The sequence below is a fragment of the Brachionichthys hirsutus genome, chromosome 8, assembly GCF_040956055.1.
Source record: "Brachionichthys hirsutus isolate HB-005 chromosome 8, CSIRO-AGI_Bhir_v1, whole genome shotgun sequence".
Classification (NCBI taxonomy): domain Eukaryota; kingdom Metazoa; phylum Chordata; class Actinopteri; order Lophiiformes; family Brachionichthyidae; genus Brachionichthys; species Brachionichthys hirsutus.
This window is the reverse complement of record NC_090904.1, coordinates 12324166-12334826: the sequence shown is the minus strand read 5'-3', so window position 1 is coordinate 12334826 and position 10661 is coordinate 12324166.

The window sequence follows — 10661 nt, the reverse complement described above, 5'->3', positions numbered from 1 at the left end:
CAGGGTTTTTTTTGACTGCAGATGGGGGGACGAAGTGACTGGGATGTATGGCTTTCGCTCTTTGTCTGTCGGCCCCTGTGATCTCAATAATTCATTAACTTATCACTTTTTCTTAGAGGACTCGGGAGACTCAGTGGTTACATCATATCGCCTGATTGATTATCAAATGAGCTGGCATTTAGCGGAAGGGCTAATATTTGGTTAAACATCATAAAGTTTTCTGTTGAATATATGCCAACCCAATTCATTGCTTGGATACATTTATAATACAGACATTGCAGTTTCAAAAACTTTTTGACACATTTGAAAACCATTTTTGCTACTTTTATTTTTTGCTCCACCTTTGTCGAGTTGCATTTTTGCTGCACCGATGTCTGGATTGAGATTGAGCTCACTGCCTTTCAGTCATGTGATATGCATTAAGATTAATAAAAGCAATGGTGATCAGAGACTGTTGAGAGAACTCCTGATGACACGCAAAGCCGAAACGAAAGCCTGATTGTTTGCCTTAATTGAAATATGACTCCTTGGTCTTCTGTTAAGCAGCAGTGCAGATAGCGTAGGGTGAGGGAAGGAAAACACCAAGTTTAACCGGTTTGGCGAAAATGTATCTGGCACTTGTTATTCGGGAAATACATTTAGCTTCTTTTTTTTTATTTCCACAGTTTAGTTTTTCTCTTAAAGAGATTTACCTTGACTTGTGTCCGAGCCAAATTAGAATATTCCAGATTTGTAACTTAAATCTCGGCAGAGTTTTTGTTTGCACCAGTTATTCTTGACTCCTGGAGGCTGATTTTACAATAAATCAGGTCACGTCTCAAGGTCACTCATAGCGTGACAACTACATTTGCACTCAACAGGTAGGTTTACTTTTTGTTTCCGTCGTCGAGCTAAATATAGAACATTCTGCTCAACAAGACCGGCATGTTTCCAATCCTCCTCAAGTATTTAGAACTGATTTCCAAGGCAAGTGAGTGCGACTGTCACAACCGAGCTGCTGAAATCAGATTTGTTTTATTCGCTATCGCTCTCAGAGTCTCTTCGAAGTCACGTCTCAGTCATCCTCACTGTCTCCTCTTCCTCAACTCTGAGGCGAGACCCAAGCGTTAGGCTAGCGACGCCACATGTTAGCCATCCACACGCCTTCACAAACAGGCAGCCTGAAGCAATCATTGCGCCCCTATTCCAGTTTATAACCAGCAAGGATTTGGAACAGTTCACTGTCTGTAGTCTTAGTTGATTGGACGAAGGCTAGAGTTTATTAGGGAAGGGGGGGGTGCTCAGAGCTTTGTCCCCCCCCTTCTTACCCTTCCTCTTTAACTTCAACTCCCCCTTTAACTTTCCTTCCCCCAGCTGAAGAATTCTCGTAAAATGGGTTCACCTGAACAAGCCAGTGGGAGGGTAGCTCCCCGGCCTAGTTTTGTTACCATTGTAAAATGTTAGCAAGACCTTGTTTGTGTTTTGTTTAGGGCCCCCTTTTGTGTAAAAAAAAAAAAAAAAAGGTTTGGGGTAGAGACGGTATTGGTGAAAAAAGGTTTGGTTTGTGCGTTAAACGCTACCAGATGCTTTCTCCGGCTGTTTCACTGCATGAAGTCAAGAGGAGGTAAAGAAAGGAAAACACTCGGTCACTTCTGGATCAACTGCTGCATGCACATTCTGCATCTTCTCTCGCTACGTCTACATCAAAAACATTATGTTTACAAAGGAATAATAGTTGGTTTGCAGCCTTGACTACCGCTCCAGCCCAAATTTTAATAAAGCTGCCTTTAGCGCGTTATTCCCTGTTAATCAATATTGTCAAGTTGTGGTTGCATTTCTTTCCTTTGTATCCATTGTGTGATAATAGATGAAACATTGTGATGTTGGACTCGCATGATGGCGGTGTGGGGTTCCAGGGTCTTTGGGCATTGAGAGGCAGCCGTGGCAGGCATTGCGGTGCAAGCTGTAAGGGGATACTTGCTTCTGTGTGAATATGCAAACAGGGACTGTAAGGGTAAGTGTCTCCTGTTTTAAAGTTCATCTGCAGTTCAAAAAGAAAGTAGTTGCAGAGAATGTGCAGACATTCGCTCAGACCACTGTGCCTGACGACAGCGTTTTGAATTTTTACGTTTTTATTGCGGAGTTGAGTTCAAGGTAAAGTCAAGTTGTGGATTTCAGACAACCACACCTTTGTTAAAGGCTCCAGGCTTTCTGCAGCATGTCAACACTGGCTAGGCATGTTTCAGATTATTTATTTTTATCCCCTTGTTAACAAGGTTTTTCCTAATTGTATAGGTTTTTTCCATCCTTTAGGGATTGAGTGGAATATGTTCCGTTGGCCATTGCTGCTTCTCACTTTGTAAGGCGACGTCATCCCTGTGTATGTGGCTCGTCGTTAAAGCAACTCTCCCATTCTAAAGGTTGCAACTCAGGAGTTATCCACGGGAAAAAAGGCCAGCCTAGCATGGGCCATGATTATACGTCTTGTGAGAACTGATTACAGTAATACTTGTATGTCAAAGGTATTACTGCATAACGGCCATGAGCTGCAAAGTCATTAACACCAGTCGAAAATTTGGCCCCCAACTCACCCGGTGGGCATTTAATATTCACACCAATCAATTGTTTGTCCATTACTTCCAAGTGATTATTGATTAGTGTTTTAGGTTGGTATTCCCTTCCCTAATCAATCCCCTCTGATGATGTTTCATATCAGGGTTTGAACTGATTCACTATTTTACAATTTCAGAATTTGGTTTTAAGTAGAGGGGGTATAGACTTTGGACAGATGTGGGAACTAAACACCCTTTGGGGTAGATATGAGTAGTAAATGTATTCAGTCAACACAGTTAAGTTTACTTCGGTCAACTATTTTTAACGTGCTTTAGAACTAGAATACAATAGAATATTCGAAATCCTTGATTTAATAGGATTTGTCATTTAAATGTAAACTGAACCAATCAAATAATTATTTGTTGTTATATATTTACACATTTTGAATATAAATTTATAGAAAATATATATAATATAGAAATGTATTTTAGTCCTAGATGAAGGCTTGAATTTGTGTTTATGTGCTTCATTTTTTTTTACCTCTAAACTATTATATAATTGCGATTTTGACAAAGTATTCAAGGCATTAAGAAAAATATATGATGCTCTTAAAAAACAGGTTATTACTTAAATTTTTGTGGGAAAAGGTGATCATACAATGAATCTGACTAAGTATCAGGATTTCCAGTTTCACAAACTTTAAACTTAATAATAACTTTGAAAAACTAAATGACTGGACGGGAGAAAAGATTGGTGCGCATATTTCTTGCAGCAAAATTGTTGATCAGAGCTATTTTGAGGAACTTTAAGATACGGTCCTACTTTTTAATTTCTCCGTGTAGGAAGTCAGAAGGCAGTGAGCGTGGCATCCTGGTCAGAGCCGTCCTGTTCCTTCCTACTCCCAGTGTGATAGACCTGATTAGCGGCGCAGGCTTAATCACTCAACAGATGGGAACAGAATGCAGTGTCACCAAGACAAACAAACCTGCAGTTGGATTATGGTGCAGATTTCTCAGCGATGCTATGTTAGTCATTCGTTTATAGATGTCTGATTAAAGCATGGCTGCGAGGATTTAAAACCTCGACACTGCTTCTCCATTTCCCCTCGTCCCTAATTTTGTGGAATCTTTTTCACCTAGCCTCTGTCAACATACGCGACTGGCGAGTTGAAAGAAAGGAAAAGCAGTGGTACGGGGAAAATAGGAGACGGGAGGGGGTGCCGTTGTGAAACTGGCGTCAGACCATCTTTTGAGCGGAATTCTTTGCAGGGGTCAGAGTTCACGTGCGGCAGCGTGGCTCTGTGATTGGCCGAGGAAAGGTGAAACCAAAACCACAGTAAACTTTTGACCCCGGCGCAGGAGCTCTGCAGGAACCGCCCGGCCCTTCGCTCTGGCATGGTGGAACAGAGCCCGCTCTCTTCCTGTGTTTACTCCAGCAATCCAACAGGGTCGTTGGGGGAGAGGGAGTAGGAGGAGGGAGCACGGAAAGGGAGGAGAGAAGGACACAAGCGCAAGAGGAAGGGAAGAACGGAGGTGGAAAAAAACAGAAATCATCAGAACTGGGCTGTGGCCTGAAATTGAATATCTGTTTTTCATCGAGTGGTACGGCTGAAACATGTACACAAACTCGCAAAGTTAACGTTAAAGAATACGGTTTTTATTTTGAAAATAATGTCATAGCTTATTAAATATATATCCACTCTGAATTATTATCTGAGGTTACAGGAGATTTTAACTTCCACTCTATTCATTGTATCTTTCTGTGTGTGTGTTTGTGTGTGTAGCAACATGGCTGTGAGTCTGGCCCTTGGCTCTCCAGATAAAAGGCTGTTTAGCCATTGATTAATGAACTAATTTCCATAATATTATTAGCCTTGTGCGATCGCAGCCTGCCACATTTTGTTTGGTCGCTGTGGTCCCCTCTGGAAAACGTTGTGTTCTTAACTGTTATCATTTTGCCATAAACACCAACACGTCAAGTCCACGGGAAATAAAGCGCTCGTCAGAGACGAGTGTGTAGCGGTACGATGAGTGGGGCGCTTGAATCCGTGCTCTCCTGGGTCCTTTCCTGTTTCCTTTCTGTTCTTTGTCTGTATTAATGATGGATAGTTGCAGGGGATGCATGTGTGACACACACACACACACACACACACACACACGCACACACTGGAATCTGCCATCTCTTTGTTTCCACCTTCATTTATTTTCTCTGGTGTTTCTACACATCACAGTTTGTGTGAGAAAAATGGGGAGATGCAGAAGCCTGCCTGTCTGAACTGAGTGGGGGATGTTTCTCTCTAGGAGAATGACGGCGACTCCTCGGCTTACGACCCCCCCCCCCCCCCCACCAGGTTTCTAAATGGGTAGGTATGGCGTTATATTGAAGCTTTACTCCCGAACGTGCAGCGGGTATTTGTACGCTGACTTGACAAAAAACAAAATATTCTTGAGTACCGGTCAATAATACTTGAGAAAAGAAGTGTTTGCTATTATCTTAACACGGATGCTCCGAGTTTCCATTCTCAAATTGCCGATCGCAAGGGTGTGATTGGTTTCTTTATCTTTATGTTGTGCCAGTCTGACCGAGCCTACCGGCTAAGTCGTACGGTGGCCCTGGAGTTCAATTCATCACGACAAACCGAAAAAAACGTCACAAAAAGGCAAAACAGAAGCCACAAAGCAGAAAACACGACACTGACCTTTTGCCTCATCTGTAGGAAAGCACCTTCGCTGCTGATTGGCTGTGTTTGGAACACATTGTGATCAGTTTGATAAAATACTTTAGTGAGAGATAACTTTTTTTTTTAGTAGCCTTTTTGCTGCAATGAGGGCAATAAAAAGGTTTGAGTTCCATTTGCTGCTTTCCTAAAGCAGGCACGTTTTAATGCTGTTAAAAAATGTGTAAATAGTGTAAAAAGCTGTTTTGTGCTTTTATACTTTCTTTCGTGAGAACACTTCTATTAGTATTTATATCAACTATGCAAATTCATCACATGTTGTGGCCAATCGGTGTTAAGTTCAGAACTACTCCTGAAATTATTTTTCAGCACTGCCGACCTTTCGCATGTTTTCACATAATTTAGACTTTGAACATTTGAAGTCGAACCTTCTAGTGGATTCCTGAACAGATTCTTCTGAGCTCCTTTGGGCGTTTGTCTGCTTCGCCTGCTCCGCCTCCTGTCCTCCTCTGTCACATGTGCGTCACTACCACGGCTGTGAAAGGTGTGCTTTATTCTCCGCTGAACTGGTCCTTGTGTGACTATTAACTCCAAATCGGTCGAGCTTGGCTCCGGATTTACGCGTTATTAAAAAGTGGATGAATTCGGTGCAACGGAAATGTGTTTGTGTCGGTTTTAGTTTGGTCAGTGTCTGTTAAACACTCGTGTTAAATGTTGCTGTACTGCTAAACGGAGAACATCCGATCTAAAGGGCAGAGCCTGTTTTCAGCTGAGCTGAGGAATTTACAGTTTTGTTTATTTCGGGGGGGGGGGTTTTTTATCCCTACTTATACACACATGCTTGACATATGTCCTGCTTATCCCTGTCCCAGAATCTCATTGTGTGGCAGCGCTCTCCATCTTGCCATCAAAAACTCTGTCTTGAGTTTCGTCCCGTTTGTCCAGGTTTCCTTAAAATCAAACGTTGTGTTGGTAGAACAATTTATAAAAATCTCGTCACAGTGATCACTACAGGATCTTATCCTCTTTCAACAATTAAAAGAGAATCTCACAATTTCAAGATGATGGATGATTTCTTTTTGGTTTCCTTCTTTCTTCTGCATTCTAGAAATCCTACGACACCGTAGGTTCCAGCATTATTTAGATGACAGTATTAACCTGTAGCTGGAGTTCTGCTCACTGACTGAGAGGTGAACCCTCCACGGATAATGTCAGCATCGACATCTTCATGAATAAGTTGTTTCTGGAGATTGAGTCAATCATTTTGGATGAGATTAGCTGCGTACTTGACCCATGCGTTTTTATTTACACAGAATCAGCGTGGAAGCGTTGCGGTAGCGGCATCAACATCGCCGGCAACGCTGATGTTATTTCTTGAGATTGGGTAGACCACTAGGCGCTGCAATGTTTTGCCCCTTCTTCTCCTTCTCTCTGTCTGCATGTCTCATGTCTGTGTTTTGTCTTTGAATAAAGACTCTGAGACTGGGGAAGGTGCGAGTGCCAGTTGCACTTAACCCGGTTTATAGCTGCTTGCATGCTCAGCAGTTGGTGGAGAAGTTCTTTGAAGAAAAACAGAAAGTCAGTCTGTCCTTTTGTTTCCTTTTCGGTCTTGATGTCCCAAAGTCGAGTAGACACCTTTTGTTGCTTTATTACCGAGTGGGGGGGTGGTGTGTGTGTGTGTGTGTGTGTGTGTGTGTGTGTGTGTGCAGCGAAATAATGATGCTAAATGCTTCTGGTCTGCCACAATTTTGATAGATTTAAGTCCATTAGTGTTTTCTCCACAACCTCGAGCCTTGAGCCGTCTCTCACTGGCAGTTTTGATGCATGTGCTTTGATTGTGTTTCTGGAGGCCTGTAGTTTGAGCATCCTAAACATGTATATATGTTTCTGAAAATGTGTTTGTTTATTTTTTTTTACTTTATTTTCTGTTTTGAGTTTATGCCTAATGTTTGATGCTCAAATAAATAAATAGTCTGATCTGTTTTTCGAACAAACCGGTGTTCATTGTTGGGCCTGTCACTCATTGTTGGGAGCTCAGATTGCAGGCTTTATTTCAGGCTAAGCAGGAATGTCCTCTTCACTATTCTGGTCCTGACAGAATGACGCTGCTCATATCACTGGCCTTTTGTCAGAGTCCAAATAACGCTTTATCCTAAAGGAAATGCTTTGATAATGCAGAATGCAACAAAACTGGCCAGTGCAATTACAGGATCATCATACAAGAAGTACAGCCAGAGCCGCAAGGGGGGTGTATATTACGAACCCTTCAAGCACATTAGGTTTAATGAAGCACGCCATCGCTGGATAAGCAGACAGTTGTGTCCTCAGAGTCATTATGGCCGTCCCCTAAGCAAGAGAGTCTTCAAAATGGGCTGCGCGTGACTTTTAGTGTGACAAGTTAGCTAATGTTTTTATTTAATAGACAGCATTTCTTTGTTAAACTGTCTAAAAATAATTGGAATTGTACCCTTTAATTTGGTCACCTGTCGGAAGACACTGAGGTAGTTTTAGTACGTTTTTCCAACTACGGTATTGCCTTGTCTGTGAACTCAACCAGAGTAATGCATTGGTTACTGGCTAAATGATGGATATAAAGATGGATACTCAAACCCGATAGCAGACAGTAAACGTCTATTGTAAACGTCAACGTGGACTGAATTTTGGATTAATAGCAGAAATCAAACCCGTCTGCTGAGGTTGTCGTGATTCCAGAATTTTAATCTTCATTACAATATTAGCATAAACTATTATGATATTCAGTACCTGTTTCAATGCAACAGTAAAAACAAAGGAAGACATTTTCTACATTAATTTTTGACAAATTTGTGATGATTTAAAAACCTAAAGATAGGATTTTCCTTTTATTATAGTTCCTGCACTTTTAACACATAATAAATGCTGGTATCGTTTTGAATTTTAATATGTGGCTATTTTTTCCCTGTGACTTAAATATTATGTTCCTGTTCCCAATACTCAAAACATATTTTATTTGTTTGTTCCCACTCTGTTTGCAGGTATTCTATTAAACCGTATCGGGTTGGTTGAAGGAATGGAACGGCTTTTTCCGTCTTGCTATGTTAAATTATTCAGCTGCAGCGTCAGCTCAGTAGCAGCCCAGCGTTTAGGACTGATGTAATCAGTGGTCTGTGGTGGACGATCACTCTCTTTCTCACATGCACGCTTTACACACAGAGGATTTTACATACGTTTCAATCTGCGAGTTAAACGTATGACTAATGAAATTATAACTGAAACCAATACACGATTTTTCAGGAGTTGAGTGTTTGGCTTCTTTCACGGAATCATTTTCCGTCATAGCCATAGATTACTGTTTGGTTTTTTTTGTGAAGTGTTTTTGTGGTGAGCAGTGCAATTATTCCAAGAAACAAAGAACATCTGACAGACTTATCTGTGGCGTTTGGATGACGATGCTGACGGTCAGCGGTTTCAGGAGCAGCCTGTACCCAAACGCCGAAGACCAGACCCGCTCAGAAGGTTGTTATATGTGAAGAAAAGAAACTGCACACTGATGTCAATGCAAAGTATTTAAGGTTATGAAAGCATTCTAAGAATTGTTACATGACTAGTGTCGGAGGATTTTTCGTGCTACAGTAGTGTAAGCATGGAATGCTGTAAGGAGGATAAGAGGGAATGTTCAGGATCTTAAAACAATCCTCAACTACGCACAGCGATGAAAGGTTATTGAACAATTGGGTTAAACTTATTGCTGTGTCAGCATTTGGTACGTTTTGACATTGATTTCCCATAATGCGGAGTTAGCTAACCTATTAGAAGCAGTCGTGCGAGTAAGACCCGGGCTGACAGGGAACCGGTTTGATAAACAGAATATGTAAATAGGGTGGATGAGTGGCCACATTTCCAGGAAATGGAAGTGGTGACGCAGTGGAGCGGGCTGAGGGGAGGACGCAAACAGGATGCTATCTGTTGTTGGTTCCTGTGCAATTTCAGAAGTCAAAAAATGTCCCTTTTAATATCTGTGACAACAAAACGCATAAAGAGGTCATGCTTTTTGGTGGGACGCAACAATTGGGCTGTAATCAAGTCACAGTGAGACACCCAAACAGCGAGAACCAGAGTTCATGACCTTTTTATCTTCTCTTTCTGTTAGGAGATGAGACACTGAAGCCACATCACACCTTGCATGGAGCTTGTGCTGCTCAAAGTGAGTATGTGATGGAAATGAACGCACACGCACACACACAGACACACACACACTTGTAAACACATTGCCATGGAGGATTCCATATTCTCCATCGTGTCAAATGAAGCTGATGCTGGTCAGTCCCACACTGCCAGGCCCATTTGGACTCGTCTGTGTCAAATTGTTTCCTGCTACAACTGCGTTCTGCATATAGTTGCTTTAGAGCCACGTAAAGCCACAAAGAGTCCAAATGATTTTGCATTTCCGTGTTGAAACGTGTTTACCTTCACTCGCGCTTTCCCTCATTTGCTTCCTCATGACCAGAGCGCAGTCTTGCACAGCTATGCATTCCTGTATTTCAGATAGCGACCCCCCCCACCCACCCAACTCTGCTGTTTGTCTGTTTCAGGATGTGAGGCTGACTGGGCTGATGTCATCTTTCTCCACTGCTGCTGAGGTGAGCCCTAGGACAGTAACCAGGAAGGAAGGAAGAAGGAGACAAGACTGGGCAGTGAGAATCACGGCCAGAGCCGGTGACAGGCTGATTTAGAGAGGGGGTGGTGAAAGGTACACAGACAGGAAGCATGCAGAGCAGAGTTACGGCGCGGAGCAGCGGAGACCTTGATCCGTGCTGCTCTTCTAGTAGCAGCGGCGGCAGCGAGCGACTGGCCGGCATGTCCTAGCCTGCCGTCGCAGAGCAGCCGTTACATAATGGCTCCCATCCGCTGTGCTTCTCGACTCTGGAATGAGCTCACTCTGTTTCAGAGCACTTTTGTGTGCAGCACACACACACACACACACATGCAGACGGTCCGGGATGTGGTTGTTGTGGAACAATTTGGTTAGTATATAGCGCTGTGCTGCAGCTCTGTGTGCGTGTGAGTGTCTCTGGGTGGGAATAGGAAAAAAGCACTGACCTTAGAAGCTGGGTACAGCGGTTTCCTCTGCTGTGAACTCTGAGGGGGCCGGGTCAGTCACAGGGCACTGCAAGGCCAGGAAAACAAGGGCAGGGTCCCCCCCCCCCCCCCCCGGCCCAGTGCTGCTACACCCAGGGAGGAGTCGTCTTTGGATATTATGCTTAAGCCTAGTGTGGAGACTGCAGTAGGGAATACTTCTCACCACTTCCTGAAATGCACAGATTCTTTCTAGGCCTGTGCGGTGTGTATCTGTCACGCACAGACAAAGACAGCAGGCTGGATGCTAATGTGCCTTGATGGGATAGCAGCCACTAGCACTTGTATTCCTTACAGACTGCGCCGTGGCACGCCCGGACACGTATTCGCACTGGAA